The sequence below is a fragment of the Lampris incognitus genome, chromosome 9 (genome assembly GCF_029633865.1).
Source record: "Lampris incognitus isolate fLamInc1 chromosome 9, fLamInc1.hap2, whole genome shotgun sequence".
In the NCBI taxonomy this organism is placed as follows: domain Eukaryota; kingdom Metazoa; phylum Chordata; class Actinopteri; order Lampriformes; family Lampridae; genus Lampris; species Lampris incognitus.
In genome coordinates, this window is record NC_079219.1 from 25,187,292 (window position 1) to 25,210,509 (window position 23,218).

General features: G+C 42.1%; 1 protein-coding gene across 1 annotated transcript in view; it reads left to right on the forward strand.

Moving 5' to 3' along the window:
* The first annotated feature begins 900 nt into the window (after positions 1–900).
* The window catches only part of LOC130117724 (neurocalcin-delta A), a 122,175-nt gene continuing 99,857 nt past the window's right edge, over positions 901–23,218 (forward strand). Inside the window, exons 1-2 of the mRNA XM_056285901.1 lie at positions 901–1,039; positions 2,471–2,553. The gene's annotated coding sequence lies outside the window, so the exon portion shown is untranslated. The remainder of the gene's footprint in view (positions 1,040–2,470; positions 2,554–23,218) is intronic.

Below are 23,218 nucleotides of genomic sequence, written 5' to 3' on the forward strand. Positions count from 1 at the left end.
TTTTACATTGTCACCTAATGCTTCATTGTGAAATCGTAAAAACAAATTCAGACCATTTTCCATCATTGGTCGGGCTACAGTACTCCATTACCACCTGGTGGCCGAATCTATAGTGAACATAATATGTTGTATTCAGTAAACACCCTGAATGTCAAACCGGGCACATTGCAACCATTTTGATTGATTGATTGATTGATTGAAATTTGTCTGTTGACATTTAGGGTATTTAATTTGACAATAAATACTTAATAGTCCCCTTCTTATAAGTCATGATTAGGTATAAAGCTGCCATAAATAGTTTGTTGAATGTTGAACAGAAATTTGAGCTAGCCTGTGTATTGTTTGGATTGTCAATTTAGGCTGCATGTTGTGATGGGTAGATTTGTCCTTTAATAATTCTAGAAATGTGCTTTATAGGGCAGCTGGCCTATAAACTAAAATGAGACCGGGGCTACTTGCCGCCCCCCCCCTTTTTGTGCCGCAGGTTGAGGGCTCCCTTGCATAACCTAAAAAAGCTTTTGTACTAATAGCATTTTTTTTAACCTGAAGCACCAACATTTCGTTGTAGGGTATCGTTTTTTCATTTCGCCAGGGAACGTCTCACGGGATGAAACGCCCTGTCTTCTCTCGTTTGGCCGCTAGATGTCACCAAGCCCATTACAAAATGGCGATGTGAAGCGTGTAACGCGTCCTACCACTGTTTAGTTTGAAAGTATATACACTCATCCCACCACCCAGTTTTAAAAGACGATTACTTTGACGGTGCCCACTGCATAACCCACACACTCCTGGATATTTAATTCATTCAGAAATATAGCACCAGGTCATATTTATGGCCGCCTGTCCAGCATGCCCTCCCTCTCGTGCGCTGCGATGCCCCGCCTCCTTCAATGAACGGGACAGTCTTTCCGCCTGATGGGTTCGGCGGTGTCTAATGAGCTGGGGTCCGCCAACACTTGTGGGATGGTGCCCGTGTTCCTCCATCCGTGAGGAGACTTGGTTGGAGAGGACCGGCTCAGGTCTTTCCTGACGGAGCTCCGTGAGTTTCCCCACCTCGTTTGAATGTTTTTACAGTCGCTTAAAGTGACTTATTTCCTCCCAGCGTGGACAGCCTCCGTACTAATCAACCGCGGTACTGTTTAAAAGCCTGACCATAATAACCAGCCTCCGTCATTCAGGAGCTGACAGTGTTGTTTTTTCGTTTCGTTTTGTTTTGTTTTTTGTCGAAGACTTTGCAAATAAAATGTGATTTCACGGACACGGTTATAACGTCCAGGAAATGGTGTTAGAAGGCATGCGTGCAGAAGTGTTCGCTGTGGCTTTGGTGCGTGTCGCCACGCATCAAGGCCATTTAAATACATGACAACAAATCACTTATACAACGTTATACGACGGTAACGCTGTAATTACGCTCTCCGTTTGTCGACGCTAACAATTACTAATCAATAAACGCGTTATTGACAAGTGCTCCTTCCAGCTTCCTGTGTTTGAAGGCAGGCTGGTTGCAGACTTTGTGGTTGCATCACTGCTGTGTTTATTGCTACACTGTTGTCCTGCAGTACCTGTTCAGAGTTTACTGTTTACTTACATCTGATTGATTTTGGGTGACAAGGTAACAGTACAGCCCATGTATATTATTAACCCCACCTGCTGTACTTAACATCAGGTGCACCACTGCTTCCAAGAGTGTCAGGTTTTCCAAGATTCGCTCTTAACTCACATTTTGTTCACGAAAGCTCACAATTCAGTTTTGAGACTCAAGACAGTAATGGTGAGTGTTATTGAATAATTATGGCGGCACGGTGGCCCAGTGGTTAGCACTGTTGCCTCAAGAGCAAGAAGAAACGGCGGTCGAACCCAAGGCCGTCCCAGATCCTTTCTGTGTGGAGTTTACATATTCTCCCCTTGTCTGTGTGGGTTTCCTCCGGGTGCTCCAGTTTCCCCCCACCATGAAAAAGACATGCAAGTTAGGGTTAATACTCCTGTCTGTGCCCCTGACCAAGGCAATGGAAAGAAGAACTGGAGTTGATCCACGGGCGCTGCAGTTGCCCACTCCTCCTATATAATAGGATGGGTTTAATCCAGAGAACAAATTTCATTTTAAAGAATACAATGTTGAATAAAATGGCTTTATTGGTATCCATCACCTACAGTGAGCGATGAAATGGTAGCTGAGGGAGATTCGTTGCCCTCCTGCAGACATTCAGTGGGATTAGATGGTGTGATTTTGCATTCATAAGCCTCAAGTTAACCACTCTCCATAGTTGGAAACATTTCTTTCTTACCTTTCTGAAAGTATACCTCGCTTCCTTTTTCTTTTTTTTTAATATATATATATATGCTGTTTATCTGTAGGTTTGGAAGCATAGCAGCACTATAGAGATGTAGATGCATTAAGAAGGAGATGAATGCAGGCCTTTTGCTACACAACACACAAAGTGCATTTCTCACATTACTGTTGTTTATACAGAGAGACAGATGAGCTGACACCGGGGACAGAGCAAACATCATCAGGCAGAGTGACCACATCAAGAATATCTAGAAGTCAAACAGGTACGCATTTCACACATCTGCCTTTAGTTAATATTTGTTGATCTGGTTAAATGTAATTAGGGAAGTGGTACGACACACCCTTTGTCTCTTTTTTTTTGTCACAGTAAATGTGTATACATGTCAAGTAATGCATATTAAGAATATTATGTTTGGGTCAGCATTGCTTTTGACTTGACACATTTAAGCAGTGCTCCTGGAGGGCTATTAGTGTGGGTTTCCATTGTGAAGTGCCAGGGTTGAAACCTGTTACATATTTATGCAATCATTTGCAAACGTGCTTTGGATAAAGGCATGCCGCTGAATTCCACAGTACCACTGCAGGATAAATACTGGAAACTTCCACAGCAGCTGTTATTGCGATTATTGGATCAATCACTGGTTGAAGTGGGATGGTATCACCAGTGTGCTGTACTGGTACTTCTATTTTTTGCTCATCCAGTACTGGGTCTTTTCCTTGTGTATCGCCACTAAGAGATCTTATTTGTAACTTGCTAGTTTATAATTGAAACCCATGTCCTTTTGATCTCAGTAATATGTGTTGTGAAAATCATCAATACGTATATTAGCATAGCTCTTAGTACATTTTATTCCCGATAGAAATTCCAAACTTGATAATACCCAACAGTTTGCTGTTATGCATGTCAAAATGCCAACAAGGGCAGTACCACACTTGTTTTTCCCACTTCAACACTGGCAACAACAACACAGCTATTGGTTTGTATCACACAATGTGTCTTAACTTTAAACTGGATCTGCTCCCCTACTGTAGGTTGACTAGGATGCACCAGATATTTCTGTGTTCATGGTCAATATTTGTGACTGCAGAAATCGGAAGTGTGGAAGCACAGCTAGTTTTAGTGCAGTTTAGTGAAATATTATGAGACAGGAATTGCTGTTTTGAGGTTGCCCTGGCCAAAAAAAGCTTTTCAGATCAGGAAATGCTTTCAAGGGCTTGTAATTTCTTGCCAGAGCAAACTCAAATGTGGATACATCACTTGAAAAATGAGGGAAATTAATCAGCCGCTCCTTTTTTGTACTTGTGTGACAGTCAAATATTTGAAATGAGCAGGGCTGCACTTAAGTTTGCCAGGAGGAATAACTTGAACGGAAGCAAATGAAATCCGTCAGCCTCTGTGATCAGCAGTATAAGACTGTACAAGAACATTTCATGATTACTAAATCAAATTAATACATTATTACTGTAGTGGTCCCCTCTTACATTGTCCCTTGCCAGATGAATAAGCTCCATAAAAATGAATATACATCCCAAAATAATTTTTTGCTTCACTAGATTCTGTTATCTCCTCATATATATGACAAAATAAGAAGACACAAGTAGGCAAGATCCTACTTCAGAGGCTCAAAAGAGACAGGGGGGGATGGGGCTCCCTGATATCCACCACTATTACTGGGCTGCTAACATTCGCTGTCTTGCTTTTTGGAACCACTTCTACCTTCAGCCCAACAGCAGAATGGACATCTCTGGAACTGAAATCATGCCAGGATATTTCGCTTCCAGCACTCCTTGGTTCACCGCTTAGCTACTCTCTGACTAAATCAGTAGACACCCCGGTTTTGTGGCATACCCTGAGAGTGTGGGCCCAGTTCAGGAGGACCTTTGGCTACAGACACCTCTCTCTTTTGAGTCGTGTTGCTTCCAACCATCTTTTCATCCCATCTCGACATAACTCAATTTTTCAGGACTGGCACAGGAAAGGCATCAGATTGTGTGAAGACATGTTCAAAGAAAACTTTTATCTCTTTCAACCAACTGTCAGAGAACTATGACATACCCAAACACGTCTTTTTTTCTTTGGATTTGCCCCCCCTCCTTTTTTTTCCTCCCCAATTGTATCCGGCCAATTACCCCACTCTTCCAAGCCGTCCGGTTCACTGCTCCACCCCCTCTGCTTATCTGGGGAGGGCTGCAGACTACCACATGTCTCCTCCAATACATGTGGAGTTGCCAGCCGCTTCTTTTCACCTGAGAGTGAGGAGTTTCACCAGGGGGACGTAGCGCGTGGGAGGATCACCCTGTTCCTCCCAGTTCCCCCTCCTCCCTGAACAGGCGCCCCAACCGACCAGTGGAGGTGCTAGTGCAGTGACCAGAACACATACCCACATCTGACTTTCCACCCGCAGACACGGCCAATTGTGTCTGTAGCGACGCCTGACCAAGCCGGCGTAAACACGGGGATTCGAACCAGCGATCCCTGTGTTGGTAGGCAACGGAATAGACCACTACGCAACCCAAATGCCCCCCAAGGCATCTACCCTTATATTACCCCCACTTGCAACAAATGCAAAAACAATGTTGCTATCCTGATCTATATTTACTGGCTGTGCCCTCACTTACAAAAAAAATCTGGGGAGACGTCTTTCATACCCTATCCAACATCTTAAAGCAGAATCTAGACCCAGACCATCTGATAGCTCTGTTTGGCATTACTGATGGAGACGATCCTCATCTGTAATCTGCAGAGTACCGCATGGCTGCTTTTGCCTCACTCTTGGTGAGATGAACAGTTCTGCAAAAATGGGAAGATGCTGCCTCTCCCACGTGTAGTCAGTGGCTTCGAGACATAACGTCCTGCCTTAACTTGGAGATGATACGCTTCTAAGTCAGTGGTGCTGAGAAGTTCTAGAAGATCCGGGGATGCTTTTTTTTTTTAATTTATTTCTGATTTTTCCCTTTTTCTTCCAATTTAGTGGCCAATCGGTCCCTATTTTTGATTCAAACACCCACCCTCGCACTGCATGCGTTCGCCAACTGCATCTCTCCGGCCGGCAGTCTCGAAGTAGATGTCTCCAAGGAGACGCCAGGGATGCTTTTTGACATACTTTCATAATGTTCAAATGACAGAATGACGTGCACTCTAACTCTGCCCTTGACACGAAAAATATCACCTGAGTTTATGGAAATAGCTTCATCTTTAGTTTTATTTCGTGATTTCTAGACATTGTGCCGTATACCTGTTTTAGATAATCAAGGGGGTGGGGGGAGTTGTCTTATTTTATTACTGTTATTATTGTCATTGTTATTATTTTTATATGTTATACATTGATTTATATTTTATAACAATGTGGAATATGTTTGCCCAACCCTGGGAACTTTTGATAAAAAGATTCTGGAAAGAAAGATATACATAAATAGAAATACAATTCGGTAGGTTCATGTGTCAGTGGACAGATGGCTCTATATATAAAGATTTATTTTTTGTTAATAATTGGCCTCATAAAATTGTGAATTGTGAATAACATGAGTGGGTGCATTTATGACTGCTGGGATAGGCTCCAGCATCCCCGTGACCCTGTGTAGGATAAGCAGTTTGGACGATGGATGGATGGGTGGATGTGGTGCTCCTTGTTGGCTGGACTTAAAATGAGTAAATGTGATTTTTGCTTTGCAAGCCAGACAACTTTTGCAAGTTGATCACACTGAAGGCACTTTGTGAATATCTCTATCCTCCCACTGAGAGAAATCTCAGAAAGACACGCCGGGATATAAAGTGATGATTCCTATCACAGCTTTGCAGGCTACTCCAAGGGTGCCTCATAGGGGAGACATGAGGCAGCAGATGGAGACGAACAATGGTGGCAATGTAGAATGTCGTATTTGCTAAATTTTGTGTCAGTTCACTCAAGTTGGGTTCATGTTGTGGAAGATATGGCCTCTGAATGTGACATTTAACTTTAGGACCTCAATTCTGGTCATGGTTCTCATTTGGTTAACTGATCACTATTTTGCATATGCTAACTTCAATGTTATAGTGCAATATCTAAGAGGAAAGTGTAAAAATATTTGAAGGAGAACCATTCAAAGGTGATCAGTATTGAAGCCTGCATGCTGGAACCCACAAGTCTCAGGTCCATTAACTTGTGTGCAGTACTATACGTATTCTGGTGTCTGCGGTGATAGACACTGTTACTGTCTTATTTTGGGCTAGTGTTAAAGGCCATCCTTTCTCCTCTTCTTAAAAGTAAGCCAGCCATCTAATATCAATAAAAACTGAGTAATCCAGTTGGACCTATGTTAACTTTATCCAGAGCCCCTTCTGTACAGGCTGAATCATGATCCCAGTTGTTTGTGATCACGGATGAATGATTTGGAGAATGAGAGTATGAGTTGCATTGGTAAGGCAGAGCAAGTGCAAACATGTTTTACAATTAAGTAATATCTGCGCGTAAATGACAAGATATTTTGAATTAGAATTGATGTTTTTTCGGTATCTGACACACATCATGGAAAAAAGCTTTACATTTGTCATCAAGTTTCCCTACAGTGGCTTTCTAGTATTAATAACATTACATATTGAAATCCAGGGCACAGATAATATAAAGTTGCAGCTGCTAATGCTCTCCGGTTTGCAACGAGGAATGCTAACAAACCATTTTAGGGAAACTAAAAGACAAATTCCCACAATGTGACAAGAGCCTAGCGATAGAAAAATAACATACTGAAATGTAAATGTCCAGACAAGCCTTTCATGAAACGTCTCCAAAACACTATACAGAGGAAAGAGCATATTATCCCACACGTCCTCCAGTTTCCAGCTCAGTGTGTTGGTTTCATCACACTCTTGATCTCATATCAAACAGGGCTGTCAGCTGTCAGCCTCATGCGTCCTACAGTGGAGATGTAGCGGTGACAACTTGGAAGTGATGAACATGGCATGCTGCCTGCTGCTCACAGGAGATAGCCTGGCACAGTACACCCACTCACTCCATACATTCATACAATGATTTATGAGTTTTTAATGTTTGTTTGTGTTGCTACATGGCTCGCTCAGGTAATGACGCCGAGTCGTGTTAGGTTTGTCTGATGCCACATGACAAAGACTGGGGTTTTTTTTGGGGGGGTTTTTTTTGCTGTGGAAACACAGGACTGTTTGTCTCACGTTAGCTGCTCGTCCCATTTATCCTGGGGATATATGCGATGATCTCTATGACAAAACTTGTGCAATACATTAACAGTGTCTTAATCATTAATCAGTAGTTGAGGAGCATGTGGGATGGGGACCTCAGAGCGCAGGACAAACCGGTTCAGGAGATCTTTTTTTTTTTTTTTGGCTATTTCTCCCCAGTTGTACTTGGCCAATTACCTCACTCTTGCGAATCATCCCGGTCGCTGCTCCACCCCCTCTGCCGATCCGGGGAGGGCTGCAGACTACCACATGCCTCCTCTGATACATGTGGAGTCGCCAGCCACTTCTTTTCACCTGACAGTTAGGAGTTTCACCAGGGGGACGTAGCATGTGGGAGGATCACGCCATTCCCTCCAGTTCCCCCTCCCCCCGAACAGGCGCCCCGACCAACCAGAGGAGGCGCTAGTGCAGCAACCAGGACACATACCAACATCCGGCTTCCCACCTGCAGACATGGCCAATTGTGTCTGTAGGGATGCTTGACCAAGCCAGAGGTAACACGGGGATTCAAACCAGCGATCCCCATGTTGGTAGGCAACGGTATAGACCGCCATGCTACCCGGACGCCCCCGGGTTCAGGAGATCTACCAAGTCTATTGTTCGGTGGCTTACGTCCAGCAGGAGCTGGCAGGGCCTGTAAGCATGGTGAGAGTTTTAGAAATGATCCACTCGCGATCATTTAGATGGTGGACTGGATCTGGAGGGACTCATCCATGGAGACTGTGAGGGATGTTGTTTGTGCTCCAAACTGTAATGGACGAAGTGTAAAGTGCTTGCTGTGGTTGGTGTGCAAAGGACAACCCGTAGGCATTGATCGACTGTATTTGTTGAGCTTTCCAAGAAAGTACGGCTCCTGCTGGGCTTTGCTGCAATTATGGTCATGCTGATGGAATGGATTGTTTATTTAAAAAGCTGTTTTTCATCTCTGTTGTCCATTTTTAGAGGTTCAAAACTGGGCTGTATTAGAAACGGCAATGTGGAGTAATAAAGTAAAATTTAGCCACATGTTGCTAGATACTAGTGATTTTAGGCCTTAAACTTGAAAAACTGTTTACTGTAACATTTGTTGTTTATTTGGTCTTTGGTTTTAGTTATATTTGGCCTTTAGCATCTACTGTGTACATGTGACTTCAAAAAACACGACTACCAATTTGCATAGATTGTGGTTACCCATCTGATGCTGTTTTGTGTTTCCCATCATTAACTATGATAAACCTCCCATGTGACAGACCACAATAGCACATGAGATGCTGCCTCACATGTTCCCTATGCTGACATGACAGAGGCCCTCTATCTCTATCTATCTATCTATCTATCTATCTATCTATCTATCTATCTATCTATCTATCTATCTATCTATCTATCTATCTATCTATCTATCTATCTATCTATCTATCTATCTATCTATCTATCTATCCATCTGTGTCTCTCCATTTGCCCAGTATAATTTAATATTATTATGATATTATTATTTAAATTAAATCTAATTTAAATCAAAGGTGAATTAAACTTCATTTACTTTTCATTTACTGAGTTTAATTTGGTTTTTGTAAATTTTGCTTTTTATAGTTACAGTTTCTCTCAGTTGCTTTTGCTCATTTCTTGAAGCCATGTTAACATCCTCCCAAGCTCTAGGTGCATTTGTCATAACAGTTTATATTGTGTAGCACCACACCATAGTCCACCTGCAGAAGCTCACAACTCACCCAAAACATTTAATGTTTTCCACCAAAGTTATTGTCTCATATAAAAAGTCAATGCTCCCAAAATTAAAAGTTTATTCGGCAGTGTGTAAACGATGGTGGTCAAAATGTTTAGATGTTTTGTCAGTATGGCAGTGAACCCTGGAAATGTTCCTTATTTCCACATTGCAGTCTTGTCCTATTTTTTTCATTGACCCTGAATGTTTACTGAACTACAATGTTATTTTTGTCTATCAAACTGAATACTATTCAGATGAAGATTTCAACACTACAAGGTTTTGCATTACACATTGCACTCATATTTCCATGGATTTTGTTGCGTAAGGGAACTGTCTTACACCACATTAATTAGGAGACCTGGACAGCACAATATAATGCAAAAATACATCATTACAAAACAGGGAAAAAAACCGTAATATATATAGCCAAACACTCTAGCACAGTAAAGCTGGCGCGTTACACTAAAGACTCCGCGTACTGGATGTCCTGTCGTTCCTGTCTGTCTGGCCACAGATTTTTATCACCATCACACCTGATTTTTCCCCCTTGTGATGCAAGGGGGAAAAATCTTCTTGCATGCCGCAACCATCCCCTGCATTCAATTTCTGCTGTGATGTCATCACAAGCAGCATCCATTGCTGCAAGCAGAAACATTTGGTCTTGAGACCAATGAACATACACCTTCCACCTCCATGTAGAAAAGAATTCCTTGGTTGGATTCCTGATGGAGAATATGGTGGAAGGAACACCATCAGCATCCTTTGGTGGACATTAAACCATTCCCTGATGACATTTGTCTGGTGGAAGCTTATATTATCCAACACAGTTACAAAAGTTGGCAAGTCATGCCTTACCAAACCTCTCTCATTCTCGGGGATAAGATCTCTGTAGAGGGTGTCTGAAATCATTGGGAGTTTCTGGTTGTTATGTGGGCCAGTATTGGAAATATGTGTACTCACACCATTGTCAGATATTGCAGCACACATAGTGATATTAGCTGGCACATCCATCATGGCTCAGTGGCTTATAATATTTCGGCCATGTCTCCCGCCTTTGGCCAAATTAAAACCAGCCTGATCACAAACACAAGGGTGTGAGGGATTTCACTTCCTTCCAGCTCCATTATTCTCTATAATAGAATAAGCATCAAACCAGTTTTACTGTAGAATCATGCAGTTACAGCAAAGTAAAAATGTTCTGTGTTCTTCTTTTCAACTTCATTAAGTATACAGGCCTATATACTGTAAGTATATACAGGCCATAATGAAGGAAAACCCCTAACACTATACAGTATGTAATACACATCACTGCTTTACCTCTACATACTGGTACATATTGCATGCGTACATACCCTACCTGTCTGAGCATGAAGCACAACTCCAGCCCTTGTAATATCACACATTGACTACAGCAACTCCTTACTGGCAGGTCTCTCTGCATGCACTTTCAAACCTCTGCAAATGATCCAGAATGTGGCAAGCACATCTGGTCTCCAACCAACCCAAAACAGCACGTCACCCTGCTGTTTGTATCCCTCCACTGATTTCCAGTTGCTGCCCGGCCCACATCAAATTCATAACCCTAATGTTCACTTACAAAACAAGGGGAAAAAAAGCTCTGAGCCCTTTCTTGTTTGCAATGGTGATGGACAGATTGATGAATGCGATCAGGCAGGAGACTCCATGGACTATGATGTTTATGGATGACATTGTGATCTGTAGCGAGGGTAGGGTGCAGGTTGAGGAGAGCCTGGAGAGGTGGAGGCATGCACTGGAGAGAAGAGGAATGAAAGTCAGTAGGAGTAAGATGGAATATATATGCGTGAGTGAGCAAGAGGACAGCAGAATGGTGAGGATGCATGGAGTAGAGGTGGCGAAGGTGGATGAGTTTAAATACTTGGGGTCAACTGCTCAAAGTAACGGGGAGTGTGGAAGAGAGGTGAAGAAGAGAGTGCAGGCAGGGTGGAGTGGGTGGAGAAGAGTGTCAGGAGTGATTTGCGACAGAAGGGTACCGGCAAGACTTAAAGGGAAGATGGTACAAGATGGTAGTGAGACCAGCTATGTTATATGGTTTGGAGACAGTGGCACTGACAAAAAGACAGGAGGCAGAGCTGGAGGTGGCAGAGTTGAAGATGCTCATTGGGAGTGATGAAGGACAGGATTAGGAACGAGTATATTAGAGGGACAGCTCAGGTTGGACAGTTTGGAGACAAAGCAAGAGAGGCAAGATTGAGATGGTTTGGACATGTGCGGAAGAGAGATACTGGGTATATTGGGGGAAGGATGCTTAATATGGAGCTGCCAGGGAAGAGAAAAAGAGGAAGGCCAAAGAAGAAGAAGGTTTATGGATGTGGTAAGGGAGAACATGCAGGTGGCTTGTGTGAATAACGGAAGACACAGAGGACAGGAAGAGATGGAAATGGATGATCCGCTGTGGCGACCCCTAACAGGAGCAGCCAAAAGTAATAGTAGTATTAGTAGTAAAGCTGGCTTACAAAACAGCAACTAAAACGGCTCCTGTCTACCTGAACTCCCTCATTCAGGTCTAAACTCAGTCCCACTCACAACGCTCTGCCAATGAAAGGCGCCTGGCACTTCTGATACAACGGGGCCCTAAGTCACTTGCTAGACCCTTCTCTTCTGTAGTTCCCCAGTGGTGGAACAAGTTACCAAACTCCATTCAAGTCCACTGAGTCCCTGTCCATTTTTAAGAAGAAGCTAAAGATACAGCTCTTTCTCCAACACCTCCACACCTGATGGTATTAATAAAATACAACAAAAAAAACGCTTCTATGCACCCTATGCATTGCCTTTATGTACTGCCTGTTGACACCTATATGTCCTATCAGACTTGAACCTAGTTTTTTGGCACTTACTGCATTGTCGCCTCCTGACTAGATCCTTGCTTGTGTTGTATTAACTCTCAGATGTACACTACCGTTCAAAAGTTTGGGATCACCCAAACAATTTCGTGTTTTCCATGAAAAGTCACACTTATTCACCACCATATGTTGTGAAATGAATAGAAAATAGAGTCAAGACATTGACAAGGTTAGAAATAATTATTTTTATTTGAAATAAGATTTTTTTTACATCAAACTTTGCTTTCGTTAAAGAATCCTCCATTTGCAGCAATTACAGCATTGCAGACCTTTGGCATTCTAGCTGTTAATTTGTTGAGGTAATCTGGAGAAATTGCACCCCACGCTTCCAGAAGCAGCTCCCACAAGTTGGATTGGTTGGATGGGCACTTCTTTGAGCAGATTGAGTTTCTGGAGCATCACATTTGTGGGGTCAATTAAACGCTCAAAATGGCCAGAAAAAGAGAACTTTCATCTGAAACTCGACAGTCTATTCTTGTTCTTAGAAATGAAGGCTATTCCATGCGAGAAATTGCTAAGAAATTGAAGATTTCCTACACCGGTGTGTACTACTCCCTTCAGAGGACAGCACAAACAGGCTCTAACAGGTACTATTTAATGAAGATGCCAGTTGGGGACCTGTGAGGCGTCTGTTTCTCAAACTAGAGACTCTAATGTACTTATCTTCTTGCTCAGTTGTGCAACGCGGCCTCCCACTTCTTTTTCTACTCTGGTTAGAGCCTGTTTGTGCTGTCCTCTGAAGGGAGTAGTACACACCGGTGTAGGAAATCTTCAATTTCTTAGCAATTTCTCGCATGGAATAGCCTTCATTTCTAAGAACAAGAATAGACTGTCGAGTTTCAGATGAAAGTTCTCTTTTTCTGGCCATTTTGAGCGTTTAATTGACCCCACAAATGTGATGCTCCAGAAACTCAATCTGCTCAAAGAAGTGCCCATCCAACCAATCCAACTTGTGGGAGCTGCTTCTGGAAGCGTGGGGTGCAATTTCTCCAGATTACCTCAACAAATTAACAGCTAGAATGCCAAAGGTCTGCAATGCTGTAATTGCTGCAAATGGAGGATTCTTTGACGAAAGCAAAGTTTGATGTAAAAAAAATCTTATTTCAAATACAAATCATTATTTCTAACCTTGTCAATGTCTTGACTCTATTTTCTATTCATTTCACAACATATGGTGGTGAATAAGTGTGACTTTTCATGGAAAACACAAAATTGTTTGGGTGATCCCAAACTTTTGAACGGTAGTGTATGTTGCTTTGGATAAAACGTCTGCTAAATGAAATTGTAACATTGTAACATACTGGTACTGCTTCTCCTTCGCTCTATCACAGTTCCTCTCAAATGGTACCTAGTAGAGTTGTTTCATGGTCATCTGCTGTGTTTTCAACACTATCTAGATGCTTACATAGTTGATATTTGGAAAGATATCAATTTACTAATTCAGCGAACCTTTCAAAAAAACAACTCATATTACTGTAATGATGTTCATATATGCTGACAGATTTGGACAATTGAATGGGCTATTGTGCATGTGATGACACAATTAAAGAATTCATGCATGTTTTGGAGAGTACAACTATTCAACTGAGAAGCAACAATTTTTGATCAGCAAAATATATTCAGTTGGTAATTGTGCAAATTGTATACAATTGTAATTACTCATCTGCATGGATGTACCAAAACATTTGCAATTTGTTTAAAAGAATGAGAAATTCAAATCTGTTGCGAACAAGTGCGCAGGCATTTGGAGGTTGGCACATGTTGTCTGGAAAATATTCATTATCATTTAAGAATTGCGCCAGAGCAATTGAGAAAAACTGTAATTTGATTTTAATCTGCTGGAGGAAAAGCACAGGGACTGTGCAAAACAGAAAGAAATGACGCTGAATGGAAAGCACCCAATGTTTCTGCTTGTCAGGGATGAGGCACAGACCAGCAGTCCACGGATGACAGGCGGGTAACACCCGGCCGTGTGATTGGTCAGATTTTTCTCACTGACCTATGAGTAATGACAGCTATGCACGTCCATCCAATCAAAATAAGTTATGTGTCAGCCTATAAGGATAACCGATATAAAACTTGTCAAATGCCAGCACTAAACACTCTCCTCTGAACCTTCAGCCTTTTTGTTTTTTGTTTTTTTGCCTTTTCGTAGCATATGGTGACTTAGCGAGCATATATCAAATATTTGCATTTGGCTCTAAATCCCACTCACATGATCCCTTTCTCTCTTGTCAGCACTATAACTTTTATAACTATATAACTTTTCTACTAAGGCAGATATGGAAAGTATATCTGTTTACAATGCAGAAATGCATATAAATATGGGGAACTGTTTTGTAAAAAAGAGGAAGGCAGAAAACCAGCGACTGATGGCACCAGTCCCAGTTTGTCTTCATGACTTACTTGAATGATTTAAAATGGTATCCTATCAGCATTGATAGTTAAAAAAAAAAATACTTCCTATACTGTCCATAAATCATATGGACATCAGATTTAGAGCACTTGTTCAGATAGATCTGACTGATTAAGAATATATTAATTTTCGAATAGTTTGTCCATGTGGATTACAGAATCAAGGCCATGCTGTGTGCTTGGATCAGAACAGATCGAATAAAACTTCACTCCATTTGAAAGTAAGATGAGAAAATAAGCAGACAGTACAGGAGGTAAAATATAACCACATAACCGTTACTATAACCAGAAAGAGAGAAAAGATAGAGACTGATGACAAATAAACAGAAAGAGAAGGGAGGACCATCAAACGTAAAGATAGATGACAGATTTGAGGTTTGATCTGACGCCGGCAGTAGTCTCTCTCTACCATTCGTGTGTCCTCAGGAACGATACTTGTTTTTGATGATTTGCCGGTGATCATCACTGAATCCTCAAACACACCCCACACTGCTGTTAAAGCTGAAAACCAATATCCCTCTGCGGCCTCCTATTCAAATGTCAGCTGCACAGACCAGCTGGCTGGGACAGTTCAGCCCTACTTTGTGTGTGTGTGTGTGTGTGTGTGTGTGTGTGTGTGTGTGTGTGTGTGTTGGTTTGGGATGACTTTCCGCTCTTCAGAAGGTCAGAGGGACCAACTGCTTATGTTTGACAGTCTGGTTATGTGCTGCATGGTCTGATACTAAATAATGTCATACCAGTCATTCCACATTCACAAATAATCATAGCCTGAGGGTTTAGATGTATAACATGAAGGTTTAATACATTCGAGTTTTTTTGGGTTATGCTGAGCGACAAGTAGCATAATAATTTACCACGTAGATGTTTGTCAGTGGCCCTGTGATGGCCTGGCGGCCTGTCCAGTGTGTCTCCCTGCCTGCCGCTCAATGATTGCTGGGATAGGCTCCAGCATTCCCGTGACCCTGAGAGCAGGATAAGCGGTTTGGATGGATGTTTGTCAATAATAATTTAAAAAAAACTCATATTGTTGAGGTCATATTAAAAATAATATTTTTTGTGTATTTATTTTATTTAGTTCATATTGCAAAGCTAATTCGCAAGTGAATATTTTGGTCCAAAAAAAAGTTAATTATGAGGTTGATTCACAATAAATTGTTGCTATATTCTCTTGGGTAGATTTGCCATATTTGAACTATTCTCCACAGTAAGCCATAGAGAGATTTTCTGGACCTGATAAATGACACACCTCTTTTAGACGACACCTCGAACCTTGTTCACACATCAGGAACAATCAAGAGTCAGGAACAATTTATTTGTCATTTCATATTATGTACTACGTACACAAAAGAAACAAAATTCCGTTTCCCCCAGCCCACAGCAGTGCAACACAAAAACGCATCCAAAAACCTCCAAAAACAACACCACCAAAAACATACAAAAACAGAGAGAACAAAGCAAAAAAAAACAAAAAACAGCCAACAGTCTACCCACAATCCAAAAACTCCACTGTTCAGGAGAACGAACGCCAGCCAGGACAGGTATGCATGAGCTAGCAGTTAGCCTAGCCTGCCCCGCCTCCGCCTCCCATCAGACCGCCCTCGGTGTTTCCCCCTCGGGTGTAGCTACAGGCAGCGCCGTGGTCCCTGGGCCTGTCGGATGCAGCAGACGAGGCTCCCCAGCCGATCCAACGCCAGCTCTCCAGCCAGACACCCTCGACCCACCTCCCCCGCACTCCACACGATGACAAAAACGCAGAAGCAGACAAAAACACTGCACAGTCGATGCTAGGCGAGGCCGTCGCCATACCGCCTCAGTGTTTCCTCTCAGGCAGGGCCGTGGGCTAGCAGGTAGCTTAGCCTGCCCCGCAGCAGACCAGCTCTCAGCCGATCCAGCGCTAGCTCTCCTATCCAGACGAACTCGACAATCAAAATAAAAACTTAGCACGATGACAAAAATTTAGACGCAGACGTGGACAAGGACACTGCATAATCGGCACTGTGTGAGGCCGCCGCAAATGCGAGTCTGCGCCACCATCTTCCCACAGATGCCGTCTAACCCATAAACTTCCCCTCAAGACAAGTTTACATGTCAGGTTCAAGTTTTATCGGCAATTTGCAACCTCGCTACCTCGTAACATTTATCAGGGATCAGGAAGACTTTGTCACCCCCCCCCCATGTACTTGCGCACATGAAGTGAAACGAAATGCTGTTTCCCCCAGCCCGCAGCAGTGCAACATACAGACAAAAACGCATTCAAGAACTACAAGAACACACATATTCAAATTAACATATATCCAAACCAAAAAAAATCACTGTCCAAGGGGACAAATGCCAGCCAGGATGACTGTCGGGACCGCCAGTCTGCATTTATGGAAATGTTACCAAATGACGATAGTGTGAACAAACTCATCAGACTGATGTATTGAGATGCATTCACAGGTGCATGAACCAGTCATAAGGAATGCATTCATGACATGTTCACAGCAGGTATTTGTCTCTGAAGTGAGAGATTTATTTGTAAACCGGTAAAAGTAAGAGCATGTTTACAGTACCCCTCCACTCAAAAATGTGTTTCTCTTATGGTCTTGTCCGCTAAAATGGCTGGCGTTGACCATACTGACTTGTATCTGTGCAGTTTGTGACTAGAGCAGTGTTTTCACATTCCTCTACTGTAGCAAAAGCTGTCCGTAAAATCTGAGATTCAAACGTACCCCGGGTAAGATAGAGTTTGTACGTCACAAATCCGAAAGCCAATCGCTGTCTAATATACAAATACAGGGCGTGCAAAGAAACCTGAAACCTCCTGCGTGGAGCGGACTTGTCAGTACAGAGAGCGAGTTTGCGTTAGCGTAGTGAAAGTTTTGACAGCAAACATGGTAGAGTGCAGTTTTTGGCGCTTCCACTATCTACCAAAAAAAAAAAATCCCACTATACTACTGAAATAGCTGGAATTTATTCACAGATATCAGGCTCACATGCGTACAAATCTGTAGAGACTGCATATCTGCCATGCTCATTTAAGTGAGGAGTGTTTCCATAAACTAATGCAGAAGTCACTGGGTTTTCACAAGAAATTAGTTTTGAAGTCTGATGCTGTGCCAACTATTTATCCTGGGACTGCGACAGTGAGTGGGAGTCAGTATGCAACTCAACCAACAGTCACATGAAAGTTTTCTGCATAAAACATATTTCCTTTGTGACTTAGAAACAGTGGTGTAGTGGGGATTTTTTTAGTGGGGGGGGACGCTATTTTAATGACATCGTCACAGAGAATGCTGCACATTGACACATGCTTCATTTTTATAATTACAGGCCGCAGTAGCTCCAAGCCGGAGGGGGAGTCAAATCATTGCCACTACTTATTATTATATTCAACACCAGTCATTTCGATTGGGCTACACAGTATAGGCCTAATTAAGTTTGAAGTTGAGATTGTAATCCATAAAAAACATCAAGCACAACAGGCCATGCCTAAAAAAAAAGTCACCAGTGTTACTCACAATTTATGTTTTTATTTTGACCACAGGACGTCCTGTTCAAAAAAGTCAAAGAAATCGCCTCACTGGGTCAGGAAGAGAATCCTGAGAGATTCGGTTGAAGGTCTCATTCTCATGTCTTCAGCTGAGCGATGGTATCTCAGCCAAGTTGTCACATAGCCTGTCGGATCCCACTGGTTTAGAGGTGGCCTGTGTACTTGGATGAACATCAAGGCGGATACCTGTTCAATCAATAACTTTGTGCGGATCGGGGTGACGATTAGATTCATCTGGCACTCTGCAGTGCTACATGGGATGAGTTTGGTGCAATTCATTAAAGGCTTGAGCTCATCAGGTGTAGCATCCCTATTGCTCACGATAAAGTCTCTGAATCCATTAATTGCTCTAAAAGTTGGCAGCCTGAATCTTTTACAGAGTTCACTTATTTCCACCGCTCCAAAACCGGGTACTGGTGCTGGTGGCCAGTTGTCGCGTTCCAGGACTTTCAGTTGTGCAATCAAATGGACCTACTCCGACTCGGCTTGGGAGGTTGCTGCTGGCCCTGATGCAGTGGTGAACATTCAGTGGTTCAGATTATTGCTTAGACTTCTAATAAACTGTTGACGATCGATGGAAACTATTTTTGAGTTATTTGTCAGCACAGCCGTGCCAAACCTGCCCGCTGATATTGCCATTTCAGCCGCAAGGACTTTAGTTCCTGGTTGGTCTCCCAGTCCACCAATGAACCGAATGCTACGTCTGATCAGTTTGTCTGCATAGGCTACTGACGGTGTGCATTTTTGTAAGCATTCTGATAGCAGGGCTAGCTCGTTTAATGTGTCATACATGAGTGCTTAATCTAACTCGAACTGCTTTGAAGTCAGCCGCCTTAACAGACTGTCATACAGTTTCCTATTGGAGGTCGATCGTTTCTCATCTGTGTTTGCAAAGCTAAAGTGAGCACACAGTGACTCAAAATTATTCCAAACAGCAGACACGGTGCAGAAAAAAACTGGCCATCTCGTGCTCAACACACAGCCGATTTTTCCCACTTGTTGCAACTTGGTAGCACACTCTGTCAGTTCTCGTTGATTTTGGGGTGATCTGCTGTACACAGTGTATAATTTGTCCATAAATGCCTGAAAATGGTTAAGACCACTGACGTCAGACACAGTGTCACCCACAGCGAGCTCCAGTCGGTGATTTAGGCAATGCCAGGTCAAGATATTAGGATACTGTTCAGACAGTTGTTTAGCTACGCCAGATTTTCACCCCCAACATGACGCTTGCACTGTCACTTGCAAATGAAACCAAGTGCTTCTTCAAGTATGTGTCATCGAAGCTATGTGCACTGAGGCATTTCAACAAATGTTCCATAATTGTGTTGGCTCTTTGGTTTGGAAGTTCAGTCAATCTAGAAACATAAAATGCGGGTCACAGCTCTTGTCTGTTTCACATTTAAGGTACACAGTCAGTGTAGTTTTACATCCCAGGCTTGTTGATTCGTCTATAAGAGTTGAAATTTTACCTTCTATGGCTTGGATGTTTTGGCAGATTTTTTTTACGCATCTCTGAACCTATATGGTCTGTAATCTGTGCTGTGCTGTATCTGTAGTCTGAACCGATGCCAATGTCAATCCCATTTGCACGTTGTAACTTCAGTAATCCATAGTTATCAGAATATTACCTATTGTTACATGCTAAATAGTAAACAGAACGGAATACGGCACATGATGTAGCCCTCAGGTACGATGCATTCATATTATCACACTTTCTCCAGGGTCTGTTTTTTGGCATTCTCGTGTATACGTTCAGCAGCAGTGTGGCTATTGGACTGTTTATGTTTAATTATCTTTTTTCTCAGCGAAGTCAAAATTGCACTCTTATCCTTTCCGCTGTGCATTACAGTGTAGTGATGCCATTCATCCCCCATTTGGGAACCCTTTGATTTGAACACTGATAAATCACCAGCAGATGACCAGAGCTTGCACCCCAGTTTCCCATCCTTACAGTCAATCCAGGGGTATGCCTCCTTCTTTTTGGCCCACATCTTCTCTGTCCATACTGTGAATGGAGAGCTTCCCACCACCACCCCTGTGCTAATGTTAGCAATCACGGGGGGGGGGGGGGTGCTGGACTGTTGGTGGTGCAGGCTGTTTGAACTTCAGACTCCTGAATTGATGCTGTTTTTCCTTGAGCTTCATTATCAACATCCTTACGGGAAAAAAACTATATTTTTTCTGGCAATTAGCCATTTTAAACCATACGTTCTGTTTTAGGAGAGAGCGGCAGCGATATTAGTTTTCAAATGTTTATGCGGAATTGTAGATGGCAGTGTCACAGCTTGATGAAGGTCATCCTGTAGCATCTTTTTGGGGGGAGAGGGGGGAATTTGACTTTTTTATGACAAAGAAGACATTATTGGAGAGGTTTTCTTGATGTGTGAAATTATTGTTACCGTTGGTGTTAACGTAGTTTTAATATTAGAATGTGAAAAGTGTCAGAAAAATTAAGGGAAAATAAAACCATGCCGGAAGAGGTGGGGGAACGGCGATTGTTGCTAGCTGCTGCTAGTTGTTTGGTAATAGTAAAACTGTAAACTATGTATTTAGCTAACATGACGGTAGCATGAGGTGCGTCGTTTTTCACCTGACAAATAGTGCGGTATGCAATGTAAACTTTTTTTCTAGTCTGGACTTAGATCCCGACCGGACTCTCACAGGTCCCCCCTGCTCCAGTGGTGCCACTAAAGGCATCCATCATCGTACTCTCAGAGGGCTGACAAGAGCAGCGTCCGTGGCATTGAGAACCATCGGCAGCGGGGATTTCCCCCTCTGGTGTTTTCCAGGCTTAGTTCAAAACAAAACTCTCGGAACTATAAACTCAAGTGCAGTGCGGGTTGCCTCGCCCTGATGTCCTAGCGGTTTTGAATTTTAGACTACTGCTAATGAGGCAGTTCCTAGGCAAATTTGTTTGGCTATGAAAATAAACGGATATTACACATGATATAAAAATCTCAGCCAGATGGAATATATTTTTCTGCAAACTTTGATTAGCCCTCTGGTGTATGATTACGTAATAACAATGTGAACACTGTAACATTGTAGCAGATATTGTATGTTTCACAACCGCTGCTGTGTCAGCCACTGCCTGTTACAAGCTAGAATTTTAACAGTATTGTGATGCTTGTAGCTGGAAAACATCTGTGCCCTGGCGAGGAGGTTTGTGGGTCTATCAATAAACACTTCAAAGCAATCTATAATAACAGTAGCTTTTAGACCAAAAGCATCCACAGAACATCTGGGCATTGATTTTTGAATGTCTTCTCATTCTGGCCAGATTATGAGAGGTGATAATCTGGCGTCCATTGCTTCAATCCAGGCACTAATAACTTTTGAAACAACTGGCCTCGATACAGAAAATCGATAAGCAAGGTCCTGATGTGGGACATTCAAGCGTTACTTCATTAGGACCATAACAAATTCCTGAAATGTTGTTAAAATTGCTGGTTGACATAAAACATGTGGTGCCACAAAATCAAATGTTTTCCTTAAAACCTCAAAAGAATGAAGACCAGTGTAGAATTTAACCTTAGCATCATCCTTAGAAAATTCTTCTTTGTCAGGAATCCTAACTGGTGCTCCCTGATTTTGAAACAAGAAGCTAAATTCATCTGTAGATGTGGCTGCATCTTTTGTAAGGCATAGCTCTTCCAGAACATCAGGTATTTCATCAAATTGTTTGGAAATATCATTCTGTTTAAAGATGTCTCTAATTGAAAAGCTTGTTTCACTTAGTTTTGAAGCCTTTGCTTCCTCTCTTTCCACATTTTCTTTCTCAGCAGCCTGCTTTTGTCGTCCAGTTGCTCTATCACTTCAGGCCTGCATTTCATCTCTTTTTTCATTCTGGGTTTCTGATTTGCCATGTCCAAGTTTTCAGCTTGGTACCCTGTCAGGGTTCTATCTATCCCATGGCTGTGCAGCTGCTCAACTCAAAAAATGCTCACCGCAAACACGATCATTTTTCAAATCTTTTTGGTTAGGCGATCTCGACTGATAGCAGCAAGCCCTAGCCTATGTCGCTCACTTGACAGTTCTTTGGCTTGTTCTCCTTGGTGCCTAATGTTTTTTGAAACATGACAAGACGTTAAGTGTTTACATTTATCGCTATTATTACCACATTTGTAAATTAAGCAAAATTAAGGCATGTCTGATTACGACGACGATTTTTCTGCTAAAGTGCAATTTGCCCACAGCGTTCTTATCCTTCAACATAGCCGACAATACATTTTTGGTGACTTTTAGTTACATGTTCGAACGCACACTAATAGATCCTTTGTCGTGCTGGACACACAAATTCCCTGATTCAACAACATCATGCAATGAGCAGTGTTTAAAAAATACTATGAGATGATTAAAATATTGTTTAACATGGTTTTCCCACATAAAAAGTAAAAAACTCTGAAAAGGGGCTACAAGTCAACATGATCTCACAGAAATACGTGAAATGACCACGACCTCTTAACAATCGCATTATGTGGTGGTGGCACGTAATGTGTTAAAATTACATGCCGGCACCATGGAAACAATGCCAATTGAAAGTCAAATAGGATCCTTTGTCATGCTGGACACGTAAATTCCTTGATTCCGATTTTTTGTTCTCTTAAAAACACCGAATTATGTGTGCTTTAACTCATTTTGATGTAATGAGGTTAGGGTTTTTAGAGAACAAAAATCCTAATTAAGGCACTATAATAAACTCAGTCAAATGACAATAAAATAGCAATAAAATAAAAAAAAAATAAGTAGGAAATATTAAACTAAAACTTTTCTGGAAGGGAACTTTGAACATATCTGGAAAATGGACCGACTTAGAAATAAGAGAACTTCTTTCAGTCTGTGCAGAGAATGAAACCAGTTGGCAGCTGTGTGGTGCAGTTATATAAAAGAATGAAGAATGTCGAAAAATAAACAAACAAACAAAATAAGGTTGGAATTACAGATGCTGTAGGTTTTGATATAATATAAAACATCCTGCACAACCAGAGAATGAGACAGAAGACACCGTCATTTCAATTGTGAATAAACGCCATCTGTAAATATTATGGATAGAAGCTGTATGTGGGAATGGAGAAATATCATTCCAACAATGTTACAATGTATGTGTGAAAGAGGCTTCTATCAGTATGTATCACCTTGGTGCTACAGGGCAGTGCGCAAAATCTGCCCTGCCGGGCAATATTTCATAATGAATCCTGCAAGGTGG